This window comes from Homarus americanus, unplaced genomic scaffold, assembly GCF_018991925.1.
Source record: "Homarus americanus isolate GMGI-L3 unplaced genomic scaffold, GMGI_Hamer_2.0 scaffold2539, whole genome shotgun sequence".
Classification (NCBI taxonomy): Eukaryota; Metazoa; Arthropoda; class Malacostraca; order Decapoda; family Nephropidae; genus Homarus; species Homarus americanus.
This window is the reverse complement of record NW_024725489.1, coordinates 7,489,100-7,507,133: the sequence shown is the minus strand read 5'-3', so window position 1 is coordinate 7,507,133 and position 18,034 is coordinate 7,489,100.

Genomic DNA, 18,034 nt, shown 5'->3' with positions numbered 1-18,034 from the left:
GCTCCTTTTGTAACAACTGTGATAAGCAGCACGGAACACAGGTGTGTCCAGCTGCTGAGTCTACCTGCAACAGTTGTGACTGTAAGGGCCACTGGTCACTTACAGTACGGTGCCCAGCCAAACGCGTCCAGTGCAATGTGTGTGGTCATCTGGGGCTCTACGACAAATGTTGCCCTACCAACAAACCCAAGGGACAGCGTCGGTGGAAGCAGCAGCTCCCTTCCACCAGTGAGGGCCACCCACAGTCGTCAAATCAGGGGCTTGACGACCCTGGACAACGCTCGAGCCATATTAGGAAGGTGTACTCCCCCTTGTGTCCCAGGACCAAAGTTCCCCAGCACATCAGTGTCATCGTGATCTACGGTAGTGTGTCATCCCATCTCGAGATGCTGCCCGACACCGGCGCTGATGCTACAGTCATCGGTCCCCACCATTTGCAATGATTGGGGCTCTCTCCAAGTGATCTAGGACCGCCTCCCAAGGATCCCCACTTCACGGCAGATGGTTCACAAATGGCCCCAGCCCTAGGTTCACTCCAAGCATGCGTCACCTTTGGCAACAGGTCGTGTCAAGCCTGGAGTGATGTGCATAATTGTGTCCCGACTCCTTTGCTATCCTATAGACATTGCCAAGAGTTGGCCATCATCTCCCAGGACTTCCCAAAACCTATTCTCGAGGTAAAACACGCCAACAGGGTGCACGAACGGAGCAGCAACCACCCTGCTGTCGCCCTACCCCTACCTTTTGCTTCTAACACCTATCCTTCGGTAGTTGTCCCTGCTGCCTCACGTCGCCACATCTTGGCTCGCCTCCACGACAGTCACCGAGGAGCCGAGGCCACCAAATGGCGTGCAAGACAGACTATGTTCTGGCCTGGCATCGACTCCGACATCTCCAATGCTGTCCATGCATGTGAGCCCTGCCAAGTACTACAACCCAGCCAGCAGCAGGAACCCTTCATGAGTGACGACAACCCCACCCGCCCCTTTGAGTCTGTGCCGGCCGACTTTTTCTGTGTGTCAGGAAAGTCCTTCCTGGTTATCGTCGACCGTCTCTCTGGTTGGCCGGTTGTCATGAAGTGCGGTAATGATACGACGTCTGCCGCCACCATCAGCAAGTTCCACCACTTCTTCCGTGATGTGGGCATTCCTGTACGCCTGTGAACCGATAGAGGGCCCCAGGTCACAAGCCGGGACTTTGCTGCGTTCCTTGACCGATGGGGAGTCCGGCATGTGTTGTCATCGCCCCATTACCCGCAGTCCAACGGCCATGCTGAGGCTGCTGTCAAATCCCTGAAGCACCTCATCCTCAAAGTGGCCCCTTCTGGAATATTGACTGCGAGGCCTTTGACCGGGGTCTCCTTGAACTCCGCAACACACCCAATTTCACCGGACGCTCCCCTGCTCAGGTCTTGTGTCCCTGCTCACCCTCAGTCCTTCTCCAAGGAGTGGCAGGCTAAGACAGAGGCTTGTGATCGACGAGCCGCCGGACGTGCTCATGATGTCGCAGCCCACTACAACGACCACGCCCGTTCTCTCCCCAAGTTGAGTGTCGGCACCCTAGTCTGTGTTCAGGACCCGACCTCCCTACGTTGGAAAAAAGTGGGCGTAGTCATGGGTCTAGGTAGATCACGGGACTACCAGGTGCGGTTACCCAGTGGTCGTGTGTGGTGGAGGAACCACCGTTTTCTCTGCCCCGTAACAATGCCTTCTGCTGATCCCACCACCAGTGTTGAGTCCCATATCCTCCCCAGTGATCAAGTCCCTCAACGCTCAGAACGGATCCAAAAGAAAAGGTCCGCTCAAGACTTTGCTATGAGCTTATAGGGGGAGGTGTATATGTATGTATGTATGCTGTATGTATATTGTGTATGTTGTATGTATATCATGTATGTACTCCATTTATATATATTACTTATTAGCAAGCAGCGTGTGGCAATGCTTTTATCATGTCACCACACGCTTAGATAATGTGCCTGGCGACATCTGGAAGCTGTTAATGTATCACTTGCCACATGTTGCCTGAGAGGTCAGAGAGAGGTCAGTTGACCCATAGAGAGTGTAGGGAACCGCCGTCTTGCGTTACACCTCTGTACTGCCAGCAAATAGAACTTACAAAACTCTACAGGTGTTTGTGTTCGCTCCTGTAGTTAGAACTGAGTACCCAGAACATGTACAAGAAGTGCTGTGGAAAACCTCATCTGTGTATATCACTTATGAAAAAACAAAGTTTGCCAATTGCGTTTCTGAATTATATCCAATTGTAATTATTTTAAATCTAATCAATATAATTCCTGTCATCCCTCCATGATAGGAATTACCCTTTTCCCCCTGGGCCCATTTCATTTGACCAAGACCGTTGCTCTATACACACTGCCCACATTGTTTAACAGTGGTTTGAGAGGCAGGGCACCTAGAGCTCCTAGAATGGCAGCAAGGGAGCAGATATGAATGTTATAGAGCCAGGGGTAGATCCAGGGGGGTCCTGGGGGTCCGGATGTAAGGGAGGGTGTATTTATCAAATCGTTTTTTTGTTTATCTTTCACTAACTTACTAATACGTATGTGTAAGAGGAGAGATATTTTGATTTATAAATTTATTGTTTTCTATTTCTTTTCTGTTACAATATAAATTATAGCACTTTCTTTAATTTCTTTAGTTATGTTTTCCAAGTTATTTCTATGTCTTATATAACCTTCTTTAATTTTCTTAGTTACATTATCTTTTATTTTCTGTGTGATAGCTGTTTTAGTATCACATTAATTGTTTTAATTAAGTTCTGGAACTCTTTAAGTGGCTCGGTTTGATGTAAACACTCAAAGCTGTTTTCTAGGGTTTATTACAGAAGCAGCTATATACACAGATATAATCTGAGAGAATAAATTATGAATTCTCTCCAGGTAAGAGTTGTGAATAACACTTTGACTTAACACTTGAATTACGTGTCTGACTTCTCTGTTCAAGTGGTAGTAATCAACTACCTTCTTTTGGCGTGAAAGGAGTGAGAGCGAGCTGGCTGTTTTGATTAATCAGCTGACCTGTGCTCAATCTTTGAGAGAGTTGCAAGCCCAGCTGTCTGTGTTAACAACATGTTGACTCACTTGGTGACTAAGTTGGTGTTATTCATTTGGGTGAATATTTATATAAAGCAAAGGTGCTGTTACATCTGTTTTACTTGCTAATTCTTTTCTAAGTTATTTTCTAAGTATTTCTTTCAATTTTTCTATTTAGTTTGGTATTTCAATATTCTTTACCTTTCGTTTCTATATCTGTATATTTTTCTTTCAATGTCATTATTTGTTTCTTATATTTTCCTCTTACTTCTTTCAGTATTTATCAGTGCTCTGTTATATTCTATTCAATTGATTAACCTGAGAAAACCATATAATTCTTTAACAACACCTATTGGTATAATTATTACACATACATGGTAGACTACCACCACCCAGGCTTTTATTAGAATATTGTAATGACCACGGTCGTACACGTCAGTTAACGTAAAATCAGACGATTCATATTACGCTCAATAGCCCACAAAACATGTAGCTATGCCTTCTTTATTGAGTCTACCATCTGAAGCGTCCATTTTCTCTGACTTCCTGAAACCAACCCCTCTATAAAGGTAATTTGAACGTGAGAGAGAACACCATTGTTTTGAGTCAACTTAAATATGTCTGATTACAGTTAAAACATTCAAGATCCCTTGTGAGTGATGTTGAAAGCTTCAGTTGCCTTTATTGTTAGTAACACTGGTTAAGTAAGTGAGTGTCGAGTCTGCCAGTATGAATAGCATCCCGTGATATTGTCCCTGGGGATAGCCATGAATTTCCAATTGCTACTGAAGTTCGATTATTTTGATTCCCAAACATCAGAGAATCTGACGTTTGTAGTTTAGTTATTGTCAGTTGCCTATTTAAGAAAGTCATTAATCTCCTGAAAGAACATGTCAAACTTCTTATCTCCAAAATCTCAACTTATACCTATAGAGGTCCTTGTCTAGAAATCCCACTTATGTTGTGGGAATGACGTTAACAGCGTGTGTATTTGACGTCCATTTCACTTTTTCCTGGCAAGCTCAATCTCTGATTAGATTATAAAAATAGACATAAGAAATTCACCTGACCCATGGCATTGATTTTCATAGTTAAATGTGCAGCAACTGAGTTGAATGTAGTTTCTGTCATTGCGTGATTAGCCTTTCTGGCATGTGTACAGCACAGGCCTGAGTTTCCAGTTGGCTGTATATAAACTCATGAACAAGGGGCAGTGTCACATCTCTGATGCTGTCCATCATATCTCAGGTATGTGTGCATTCTCACGCCCGCCATATTAAGTCAGTTTAACTTAGCGAATTTTGTGAATATTAGTGCTCATGTTGTAACAGTGAAAGAAATAATATAACATAAATATCATCTGTCGTTGCCAGACGAAAGATTGTTTGTGATTGAGTTAATTTTGTCACATCTTTGACGCTGTCCATAATATCTCAGGCACTGTCTGTGTTGCCACCATAACCGAGGTTCGGTAGCCACCTATGGACAAGATGGTCATGGAAGGATGTCTTTAATATGGCAAGCTTAGAATCGGAGGACACGAGCACCCAGGGAACACTGTGCTAAGATCCTGCAGCGAGTCTAACCCCGGGCGCTGATGGCGAGCTAGCTTCAACTGTTGTGCAGTAAACAACCCCCGCGCCCACTGGGCTCAGTATTGTCTGGTTCATTGATCTTCGTTATATGTACTGAGCAGTGTTGGTATCCCATGTTGAGTAGTGAACCTATAAGTATTGGTATTACCAGTAATACCGTGTTATCGGGGCTGTTGGAGTACATCCTCCATATGTACTACCAGCTGAATCCTACCTATTATTGTTGTACCTGATTGGGGATAATTAGCAGACATATAGTTATTCCATATTGAGTATTGACCCATAAATATTGATATGACCAGTTTGTTATGAGTTGTGAGTACATTCTTCATATGTACTACCAACTGAGTTCTAGTTAAAGTGCCATGTTGTTCATTCCAAAATAACATGATTTGCGAAACAAAATCTTAATTTGGGATATTGTCAAGTGTGTCATATAACCATCTGTATTGACAATGGAATAATATAACAGTTGTTTAATGATGTAATAAGTAATGGAAGATCTATTTCATGAATTGTAAAGTAAGACCTATGTGGTCCAGTCTTGTCTGAGTGTACTTAATTAACATCTTGTTCACTCTTTATGTTAATAAATATTGAATCAGTAAGCTACGAGTATCACCGCTCTATTCCTTATACCCATTGGTTCTCAGAAAATAACTATTGTAACTCACGTGCCTAGAAGCTAGCTAGCATGCTTCCTAACAGTTCAGATATGTCATATTCTAATAAAAGTCTGGGTGGTGGCAGGCTACCGTGGTGAGCATAATAAGTGTTATAGTAAGAATGACATGGTTTCTCAGATTAGTCCATGGTATGGAATATTACCATGGAATAAAAATAAATTGAGAGAATGAAAAGATTACTAGAAAATATAGATATGAAGCAAGAATATAAGTATATAAATATGAAATAATAAAAATATGAAAGAGGATAATGAAAAACTCCCCCCACCCCCTTTCCAATATAACAGGTATCATTAAAGTTTTAGGTAGCATGGTAGCCGGTCTTAGGCACGTGGGTTACAGTGTTTATTTTATGAGAAGCAATTGGTAGAATGGAAGGAGCGCTGATACTCACAATATACTAAATCAATATTTATTTACATCAAATGTGAATAGCATGATAATTTGGACCTTTATCCACAGCACAAAAATAGGTTCAATCACTGATTACTTTACTGCAACACTCAGACAAGAATGGACCACTAGGTCATACTTTATAAGTAACAAAATAGATCGTCAATTATTGTTACAAAATTAAACAACTGTATTATTATTTATTTGATAATAAACTTTGGTCATACTTGCTAATAGTGCAGTGATATTAAACATTACTTATAACATCATGTTATTTCTGAATGAACAACATGGAAACATGTAGCCTACCAGATCTCAGTTGGGAGTACACTTGGATTGTTTGCTCACAACTCATATAACCAATCTAATACTGGTATTTATTTCTGTTAATCATCCCCAATTATGTAGAAGAACACTACTAGTGTTTACAACAACAGAAAAGTGAAGCGTGTTCTTAGCGTCGGTTGGACTCTGGTGTGCGGGACTAGTGAAGCTCATCCACCCGTGGCTCGCTCCTAGCGTGTCACTCTCTCTGAATTTAATCTCGCTGAATTAGAAACATCCTGCTTTGGACATCTCGCTGGTAGGCAGATACTGGTCACTGGTAGCTGCGGGGATTCGGCAACAACACACCGTGCCTGAGATATAATGAAAGAGCGTCAGAAAAGTCTAAAATAAATTCAAATACGTTTCTTCTTTTCTTTTATCCTCTTCACCACTGATTGGCTCGTTAGCCGATTGGTCGATCGGTCACGTCTCTGACCACTTTTCCTTCTCTTTTATCCTCTTCACCAAAAGATCGGCTCGTTAGCAGCTTGGGCGATCGGTCACGTCTCTGTCACGCACTGTTAGCAAGTACTGGGCATGCACCGGCTCCTAAATGTACCTGAACCCGCTCCAGTGTTGGTCAAGTCTTGTCTTGAAAAAGCTCACACTCGGTGCCGTCACAACACTCTCTGGTAGGTTGTTCCAAGAGTTTACAACCCTCACTCCGAAAAAGTTTGCCCTCACAGTTTTCTGGATTTGCGGCTTCTTCAATCTTGAGCTGTGACCCCTTGTGGGGCGAGCGTCCGCCAGCTCCAAGTAAGGACACTCGACTGAGTGCTGCCCCTTGAGATGCTTGTACACCTCAATTAGGTCACACCCTTGCCCGTCAGCAGTATAAGCTAGGCAAGTTCAGGGACTCCAATCTCTCAGGGTAGCGGAGGTGCCGAAGGGCAGGCACCAGTCTGGTGGCCCTCCTTTGAACATTTTCAACTAACTGACAGTCCCAAGCATATCTCGGGGACCAGATGGGGTGACAGTACTCGAGATGGGAAAGCACTTCACTCTTGAAAATCGTTACAAGGGACAGACCGTCTAGATATCTGAACGACCTTCTCATAAGACCTAATATTTTATTTGCCTGATTTACCTTCTTCTCGCAATGGCCCGAGAACTTCAGCTCATTGTCAACATACACACCTACGTCCTTCTCACATTCAGTCTCAAATAGTGCAGTTTCTTCATCCCGTTGGGACATATGATACGCCTCCTTACCGTTGGTACGCCCTAGGTGCATCCTCTTACACTTCGTGACATTGAATCTCAGCAGCCATTTCTTCGACCATTCTTGGAGCCCTCAGAGGTCCTTCTGCAGCTCTTCACAGTCCGCTTGGTTCTTGATTTCCCGAAATAACTTGGCGTCATCGACAAACATTTGTATGGAGGAGTGTACAACGTCAGGCATGTCATTTATGAAACAAACAAACAACAGCGGGCCCAATACACTGCCCTGTGGTACCCCGCTTGTGACAGGTACGGATGATGATTTCGTGCCATTAATCACCACACACTGCTTGCGTTTATGTAGAAAGTCTTCTATCCACGCTAGGACATTTCCGCGAATTCCGTATCCTTCCAGTTGATTTTCAGCCTTTCGTGGGGTACACTGTAGAAAGCCTTGGCAAAATCTAAGTAAATATTGTCGATATTTCCACCCCGTTCCAGAATATGGGTCCAAATATCCAATACCTTGAGCAATTGTGTTAAGCAGGAGCGCCCCGGCACAAAACCGTGTTGGCAATCCTATACAAGGTTGTTTCGTAGTAGATGTTTCATTGCGACATCTCTGATAATACTCTCAAGTACTCTACATATTATGCTGGTCAGGCTCACCGGTCTATAGTTGTTCGTGGAGTGACGATCGCCCTTCTTGAAGATAGGACTCACATAAGCCACTTTCCATTCACTGGGGACCTTTTGTTCATCCAGGCATTTACAAAACAGGATCTTCAGGGGCTCGGCAAGCTCGTTGTACAACTCTCTTAGCACTCTAGGATGCACCATGTCAGGGCTGGGACTCTTATGGACCTTTAGCTTTGACAGTTTATTTCTAATACCCTCTTCTGTGAACACAATGTGGGTCAGCATTGTGTGGACCCTTCTGTCCTCAAACACAGGAAGATTAATCGCATCCTCCCTTGTGAACACCGAGGAAAAGAAGCTGTTCAATGCCTTAGCTTTATCCTGGTCAGAATCTGCGTAACTTCCATCTTCAAGCCTCAGGTCTGATACTCCTACTCGCGTTTTTAATTTCGACTTTGCATAGCGGTAAAACGCCTTTGGGTTTGACTTGACCTCGCTTGCAACCAGCCTCTGGAACTCCTTTTCAGTTCTTCTACACTCTGTCTTTGCTTGGTTTCTGGCTCTTGTATACATCTTCTTGTCCTGCTCATCGTTTGATCCAACCCACGCCTTGAATTTCTGGATTTTCTTCTGTACTTTATCGACTGCCGCGTGGTTCATGTGTAGGGATACCCTCGTTTTCCTAGAGGCACTGGGTTTAGTCTTGGGTATATATATATTTATCGATCAAATGGGTCACTTTGCTAGTTATAATATTCAGCATAGTGTGTGCGTTCTTGTGCCTTGACGAGTCAGGCCAGCTGATACCCCTCATCTCTTCCCTCATCCCATTTTAATTTCCCTTTTAATATTTGCACCTTAGCCTGGCCTTATCCTGAACTAGGAAACAGTTAAATCTGAATGACAACACTATATGGTGACTGGTGCCAACTGGGGCAAGGTGTTCCAGTTTGGCCACCATACCCTCCTCGTTTGTTATGATGAGGTCTACTGGCTTGGGTGTTTGCTCCCCTCTGTAATGTGTCGGGTCTCTAACATGTTGGAACAGAAAATTATCTCTCAGAGTTTCTACAAAAAGAGTAGCAGGGTTATTCAAGTCATTTGGGGTGGACTCGTTTCTCCAGTCGATGTCGCCATAGTTAAAGTTCCCCATGATAAGGAGGTGGCTAGGGTTGAGCATTGCCGCGTTGTCTATTAAGGCTCTTAAGTTCCTTTGATTTAGTGGGCCACAGTTTGGGGATCCGTAGATACACCCTACGATATAAGTCCCCTCCCTTTAATTTAATTTTACACCACTTGGAGCTCTTCAAAAACATACTCTCTCCCTGTACCCTTGCCTGGCTGGATCTAAGGTCTTGACTGTACAATAAATTTATTCGCTCATAATTTAAAATTCCCTGAGCATCCTGAAAATTTTAAATAATACCCGAGTCCCTAAGCGAGTACACAAAAGGAAACCGAAGGACTAAAACATCCTGAAGTGAATAGAGAACGGACATCTCTACTGGCAAACTCAAACGTTTCGCATGTTTTGTGGGCGCTGTAGCGTAATATGAATAATTAAGTGTTGAACGGACAAACTGCACAAACGTGACCATGATACACGGACCCTCCTTTTCATCAGAAAATTCCAATACCTTTTCTTTAATGCAGCGTTGTACTCAGGTCTGTCTGTATAGTGTCACAGTCTCCCTTATGCTGTAACATATGTATAATCAGGATAGGGAAATAGAGCATTTACATAAAAAGTATATTAAACAATAATGGTTCCACACGTGCTGATAGCTTCCACAAAGTTTACATTAATATCAGGCTTATATCTTAATACAACAATATGCTCTCTCTCTACTTTACAAATATGCTTCACACATAGATTACAATATCTTATTTCTACCAGAAAACACTGGAATACCCTTGTAACCTCTGGGTTTTTTCACGATACAAAATACAATGTCCTTCACCAATAATATCCAGAGAGAGAGAGAGAGAGAGAGCTTCTTCTCCATGTTCCAATACGATTTCACTAACTTATCCACGTTTTGTTTACATTCTTCATTTAAACCACTGCAATATTCTCACATTGAAAACTGTTTCACAAAATCATATACTAATTTTTACCGCTGGACAGCGGTAATCATCGGAGTGATAAGAGTAGTGAAAGTAATGGGGAGTGATAGGAATTAATTTTGTTATGTACTACGCGACTAGACGCTGGCGAGTCAGCTCGTGTCTTAATGAGGAACAAGGCGTGTATATGCTGAATTCACTTGACGTTCACCCAGGCGGGCCAGGCCCCTGGACGATAACATACGGCAGTACCTAGCAACTGATCGCCTTAAACTCACCAAAGGCTCTCTGGTCCAAGCCAAACCTGCAACACGTAAGTGTGGAAAAAATATTGTGTTTCATTGTGGACGTGAAGAATATTAATTGAGTAACTTCTTGACTATATGCAGCTTATGTTGTGTTTCCTATTAAGATAATGTACTCACTTGTGCTAATATTGGGTGAATGTATTCATATATGATATGTCACTGAACCTTCAGTTTCCCTCTTGTAAATTGATTATTTGTATTTGACAGGTTTGATCGAAATAAACTGTATCGAGTTGACGAGGCAGGTTAATCTCCTTACCGGGCGTTCATAATGATGTTCTTTAATCATATCAGTTACTAAAACATCACAAATCAGAATAACAAAACATATATCACAAACTTAAGAAGACTTTAACTTTCACAGTGATTATAGGATTATAGGGTGTCAAGAGAAAACGAGACACTTAATGGGATAACTGAGGAAAACATAAGTACATAACAATAGTAAAAAGTAATTTTTATTAACCTCAGAATATATGTTAATATCAAGTGCACATGGCTGCCAAGAGACCTCAAAAAAGCCCGTGATATAGATCAGATTTCAAACACTTTTGTGAAGGGGGACTTACCGCCCCCCCCAAAAAAAAAAATGATAAAAAAAATAAAATAATAACTCAACTGGGTGGGCACTCTGTGCTCTCCATATTCCTCCACCCACAACTTCGTTCAACAGTATAGAGACATTACAGGTATATGGTTCAACGTGTATATAAAGAATGCAGGTATATAGTCCAAAATGTATATAGACAATGCAGGTATATAGTTCAACATGTATGTATACAACGCAGGTATACAGTTCAACATGTATATAGATAACGCAGGTATATAGTTCAACATGTATATATACAACGCAGGTATACAGTTCAACATGTATATAGATAACGCAGGTATATAGTTTAACATGTATATATGCAACGCAGGTATACAGTTCAACATGTATATAGATAATGCAGGTATATAGTCCAACATGTATATATACAACGCAGGTATACAGTTCAACATGTATATATACAACGCAGGTATATAGTTCAACATGTAAATAGATAACGCAGGTATATAGTTCAGCATGTATGTAGACAACGCAGGTATACAGTTCAACATGTATATAGATAATGCAGGTATATAGTCCAACATGTATATAAACAACGCAGGAATATAGTTCAACATGTATAAAGACAATGCAGGTATACAGTTCAACATGTATATAAAGAACGCAAATATAAATTTCAACAACTTCAACATGTATAAAGACAACGCAGGTATACAGTTCAGCATGTATAAAGACCCAGTTATTTTCTCTTTCCCAATAAAATACAAGTATATATGAAGTGGTTATTTTCTTAACTTTATCATAAATTTTGACCATTTTCTGTGAAAGCGTTGGTTTTCTTTGAACTCTTTGGTTCAAGACAAACTAAAGCAAATTACCTTGACATTGAATACCTTCCCCAGGGTGAGAATTGAGGTTAGTCAGTACAGTACACTCGTCCATCAAGATTTTAACATTATAATGAGGGTAATTGATGTAGTTATGGTTGTAGAGTTTAGCTGTGACTGTTAAACCCCTCGTCTTAACGTTTGATGCAAGTGGATTCAGTAGGCCAGACAGTTGGGATACATTGTGGGGTTTCGTGATGTTATCTCACACTCAGGATAGGTTGGAGAAAGGAAACTCACAATGCGCTTTCTGTATACATATTGCATTGGATGTACAGTGCAGCTTGGTGCTGGGAAGTGGCAGAGTGGTTACAAGCGTGGAGTAGAGAACTGGTTGGTGAGGTGCGTGCTCAGAGGAGGTTGTAGGGTTATGAGATTTTGGTTCACAATCAGGATGGGATGGAGAAAGAAAACTCACAATGTGCTCTCTGTATACATATTGTATTGGATATACAATGCAGCTTGTTGCTGGGTAGGTAGCATGGTAATAAGCGTTGAGTAGAGAGAGCTGGGTGGTGAGGGTGCCTGACGTTGTACACTCCTCCATACAAATGTTTGCCGATGACGCCAAGTTATTTCGGGAAATTAAGAACCAAGCGGACTGTGAAGAGCTGCAGAAGGACCTCTGTGGGCTCCAGGAATGGTCGAAGGAATGGCTGCTGAGATTCAATGTCACGAAGTGTAAGAGGATGCACCTGGGGCGTACCAACGGTAAGGAGGCGTACCATATGTCCCAACGGGATGAAGAAAATGTACTAGTTGAGACTGTGTGTGAGAAGGACCTAGGTGTGTATGTTGACAATGAGCTGAAGTTCTCGGGCCATTGTGAGAAGAAGGTAAATCAGGCAAATAAATTATTGGGTCTTATAAGAAGGTCGTTCAGATATCTAGACGGTCCGTCCCTCGTGACGATCTTCAGGAGTGAAGTGCTTCCCCATCTGGAGTACTGTCACCCCATCTGGTCCCCGAGATATGCTAGGGACTGTCAGTTGGTTGAAAATGTTCAAAGGAGGGCCACCAAACTGGTGCCTGCACTTCGGCACCTCAGCTACCCTGAGAGATTGGAGCGCCTGAACTTGCCTAGCTTATACTACAGACGGGCAAGGGGGGACCTAGTTGAGGTTTATAAGCATCTCAGGGGGCACTACTCAGTTGAGTGTCCTTACTTGGAGCTGGCGGACGCTCGCCCCACAAGGGGTCACAGCTCAAGATTGAAGAAGCCGCAAGTCCAGAAAACCGTGAGGGCAAACTTTTTCGGAGTGAGGGTTGTAAACTCTTGGAACAATCTACCAGAGAGTGTTGTGACGGCACCGAGTGTGAGCTCTTTCAAGAGAAGACTTGACCAACACTGGAGCGGGTTCAGGTACATTCAGGAGCCGGTGCATGCCCAGTATTTGCCAACAGTGCGTGACAGAGACGTGACCGATCGCCCGGGCGGCTAGCGAGCCGACCTTTTGGTGAGGAATATGAAGGAAAAGAGACGTGACCAATCGCCCAAGCGGCTAACAAGCCGATCAGTGTCGAAGAGGATAAAAGTAAAAAAAAAGGTCGCTGGCGGGAACGGCAGCCGCCAGGCTGGCGCGGAGGAGGAGGTGTTGCTTGCTGGTGGCACTGGGTAGAAAAGAGAGACTAGTTGCGTGCTTGTTAGGCAGGCGGCGCTAGTAGCCGACCTTAGACCACGAGGCGTTGGCGGGGAATTCTAAAAGGGGTAGGCTAGTCAGCGACAAACGGCAGTTGTAGTGGTAGGGAAAAATTTCCACTACAACATTACACTTAATAAAGCCTAGCCCAGGTCCACTCGCCACAGTCTTCAATTTACAAACTTCATCTAAATCAAACCTTAGAATATATCAATAGTCGAAGTGATAAGATGATTGTAAAACTTCTACTTTTATACTTTTACTGTACCAAGCGGTTAATGAGCCGATCGGTCTACAGCTGCTAGGGACTCTGAAGAAGTGTGTCAAAGAGATGGCAACTAGCAGACCTACTGTTATGGGAGAGGAGGAACAACTAGAACGTTTCCAAAGCAGGAACAACATAATAGTTTATGGAGTCTCTGAGAGCCAGTCGGAAGAAGCTGAGAGTAGGAAAACACACGACAAGATGAAGTTTGAAAATATTTGTACAGAGGCCCTGAACAAGCTATCCCCCCCATGTCATGATCGTGATAATGGCGAACCTGAAAACCTTAAGGATTCATATTACGCTCAAACGTCCACAAAACCCTCCGAGTCCCCCAGTGGAAACGTCCCCCGTTTTCTCTGTTTCCCCCGTCTTTGTTTGTAGGGAACTTTGAATATAATCCACGGATTTCGTAGCAGACGCTGTATGTTGGGACCTTTGCCATCCAACCCTTTGTAATCAATTTAATTTTGCTTTTGATAGCTGAGTCAGAGCATTGTTAGTGAAGATAATAGTAGGGAATGAAACTGAGTTTATAGTCTCAGTTTCAACGTCAGAGTGTACAGTAAATTAATTCATCGGAATAGAAGTAGGTGGACTCCTGGCCTATTTTGAGTGAGGGCGCCGCGGCCCGCGGGCATTTCTACCGTTAGTGAGTGCCCGTCCCTTCACCCATACAGGTATGCCTTTCCACTCTGTGTTGTAATTCGCCCTTCTTTAAGTAATTTGACCCAATTAATAGTTGATTGTGCAAGTGTTACAGTAACGTAGTTGATATGCTCTGAGTGAAGTCATATTTACGTCTTAAACGTCCCCTGAAACGTGATGTTGTTGTCACCGTTAGTAAGTGCCCGTCCCTTCACCCATACAGGTCCCTAACGCAGCCTAGGCCGTGTCTGTAGCGTGGATGTTGTATCCACTATGTCTGGAGAGATGTCCGAGGTCCAGTAGGATCAGTTACCTTCGTGAGACCCGGCCGTCAGACACTTCAGACTACCTATGGCCCCCATAGCTGGCTCGTCTGGCCCTAACGCTCGGCCTGCGAGGTGACCCCGGATCACCAAGCCACACACCACTACCAGCCCCCATCAGTGGTGGATGAGTGTCTAACTCAGTAGGGCTATTTGTGTGGTGGGATTAATCCACTGGGATCTCCAGCGTTCGTCGGAAAGTACTCCATGGTGGCTGGACCCCATGGCTGTTGCTTGACTATCACTCCTGACGACTGAAGGTGGTAGTGGCAGTTGCCCTGGTCTTTATGGTGCTAAGTGACTATGAGAGTTGAATGTTATTGAGTATGTCCACCCAGTAGTGGTGTGAGTATGTTGAGCCTGAGGGCATAGTACCAGATTTCGTCTGTTGGTACATATATATATTCTTTCTCCTAATTTCATATTAATGTTTAAATAAATTTTGTATTTGTATATTGTGTCTATTATTTACCTACAGTATTTACCGTTATTTCTTCCCTATCACTTGATACTATCATAACATCTACCCACAAGCCTCCTCTCGTCACGCTACCAATGGTAATAAGTATGAGAGTAAAAGGAATTGTTACTGACACACAGGCCCTTATAAAATGGTGGCACACAAGCCCTCATACCCACCGCCGGATGTGAGGAGGCTTGGACTAAAGCAGGAGGAAAAGGCTCGCACCCTCAGGATCACACTTGTTAGTGAGGAGAAGAAATGGGAGGTTATTCGGCAGGCAAAAAACTTAGCAAGGAGTGAGGCATTTCGGAATGTATTCATTCACCCAGATCGCACGGTAATGTTGAGGGAACAGCGCAAGAAGTTCCTGTAGAGCTTGAAGCAGAGAAGTTGAGGAGGAATGGGGGCGGGTGTACATGGGTTATATCCAGGGGGAGGGTAGGAGAAGCAAGAGCGCCGACACAGAGCCAGGGGGCAGCGGTACACCCTCCACCCGCCCACCTCCCACCCAGGAGGAGGCACTAGCTCTACCTCCCAGCCAGGAGTAGGCACCAGCTCTTCCTCCCAGCCAGGAGGAGGCACCAGCTCTACCTCCCACCCAGGAGGAGGCGAGTGCCGTGTAAACAATGACATTTCTAACCACACCCTGCTGCAGCTTCTGTGAATGGAAGGGGGCCGGAATTACTACCGAGAGCAGAGACGTTACCGAGAACAAACTCAGGCTTGAATGTCATGTACATAATACTGACACATGCCTTAATAAGAGAGAGGAGTTTGAAACACTACTAAAGGTACAACAGCCCAATATATTAAGAGTTGTAGAAATGTTGTACAAGAACAGGAGAATCGAGCCAGAGGAATGTGAGCTCAGTATTGACGGATATGACTTATTTACGAACCTTTCTCAAGAAACTTGCAAGATGGGTGTGGTTATCTATGCTCGGCAAGACCTTAGTGCCAGCCAGACGAGGATACAGGGAAAGTATGTTTTTGAAGAATCAACGTGGTGTAAAATTAAATTAAAGGGGAGAGACTTACTTACTGTCGGGTGTATCTACAGATCCCCAAATTGTAGCTTACTAAACCAAAGGAACTCAAGAGCCTTAATAGACAAAGCAGCGATGCTCAACCCTAGCCACCTCCTTATCATGGGGGACTTTAGCTATGGCGACATCGACTGGAGAAACGAGTTCACGCCAAATGACTTGAATAACCCCGATACTCTTTTTGTAGAAACTCTGAGAGATAATTTTCTGTTCCAACATTTTTAAAGACACGATCACATTGCAGAGGGGAGCAAACACCCAAGCCACTGGACCCCATCATAGCAAACGAAGAGGGTATGGTGGCCAAACTGAAACATCTAGCCCCAGTTGGCACCAGCCACAATGTAATGATGTCATTCAGATTTAACTGGTATTTAGTTCACGACAAAAACAGGCCAAGGTGCAAATATTACAAGGGAAATTACGACGGGATGAGGGAGGAAATGAGGGGTATCCACTGGCCTGACTCACTAAGGCATAAGATCGCAGACACTATGCTGAATATCATAGCTAGTAAAGTAAACCATGAGATCGATAAATATATACCCAAAACCAAACCCACTGCCTCTAGGAATACAAGGAGACCCCTACACATGAACCATGCGGCGGTCGACAAAGTTAAGAAGAAAACCCAGAAATTCAAGGCGTGGGTTAGGTCAAACGATGAGCAGGACAGGAGGATGCATGCTAGAGCCAGGAACCAAGCAAAATCAAAATGTAGAAAGGCTGAAAAAGAGTTCCAGAGGCAGATTGCAAGCGAGGTCAATTCAAACCCAAAGGCGTTTTACCGCTATGCAAAATCGGAAATAAAAACGCGAGTAGGAGTATCGGACCTGAGGCTTGAAAATGGTAGTACGCAGATTCTGACCAGAACAAAGCTGAGGCATTGAACAGCTTCTTTTCTTCGGTGTTCACAAGAGAGGATGCGATTAATCTACCTGCGTTTGAGGACAGAAGGGTCCACACAATGCTGACCCACATTGTGTTCACAGAAGAGATTATAAGAAATAAACTGTCAAAGCTAAAGAATCATAAGAGTCCCAGACCTGACATGGCGCATCCCCTGCATAGGGCTAAGAGAGTTGTGCAAGGAGCTGGCTAAGCTCCTGAAGATCCTGTTCTGTAAACGCCTGGATGAACAAAGGGTCCCCAGTGATTGGAAAATTGCTAATGTGAGTCCTATCTTCAAGAAGGGCGATCGTCACTCCACGAACAACTACAGACCGGTGAGCCTGACCAGCATAGTATGTAAAGTTTTTGAGAGCATTATAAGAGATGCCATAATGGAACATCTACTACGAAACAACCTTGTAAAGGATTGCCAACACGGTTTTATGCCGGGGTGCTCCTGCTTAACGCAAATACTCAAGGTATTGGAACCGGGTGGTAATATCGACAATATATACCTAGAGTTTGACAAGGCTTTTGACAGTGTTCCCCATGAAAGGACAACAATTAAACTGGAAGGGTACGGGATTCGGGGAAATGTCCTAACGTGGTTGGTGGTTACAAGTGTTCCCTGAAGAATAGAGTGATGGGTAGGGAAACACCGTGTAACACTGAAGTCCGTGTATTATGGATGAGAGAAATACAAGTGGTGACTTGCGTGTGCCATGCACGGCTCACACAGTCAGACTGAGGCTGCCTTGCCATATGGCAGCCTCGGGGCAATGTTGCCACATAACACGTGCAGTATTGCCACGTAATTATATATATAAATGCTACTCGGCACAGTAGCTTATTTACAAGGTTGCTACTTGGCACAGTAGCATAGATACATAACCTACAGTGGTATTTAATGGCACAAAATCATCATATGTACCCGTCACAAGCGGAGTGCCGCAGGGCAGTGTATTGGGCCCGTGTTGTTTGTTTGCTTCATAAATGATTTGCTTGACGCTGTACATTCCTCCATAGAAATGTTTACAGATGACGCCAAGTTATTTCAGGAAATTAAGAATCAAGCAGACTGTGAAGAGCTGCA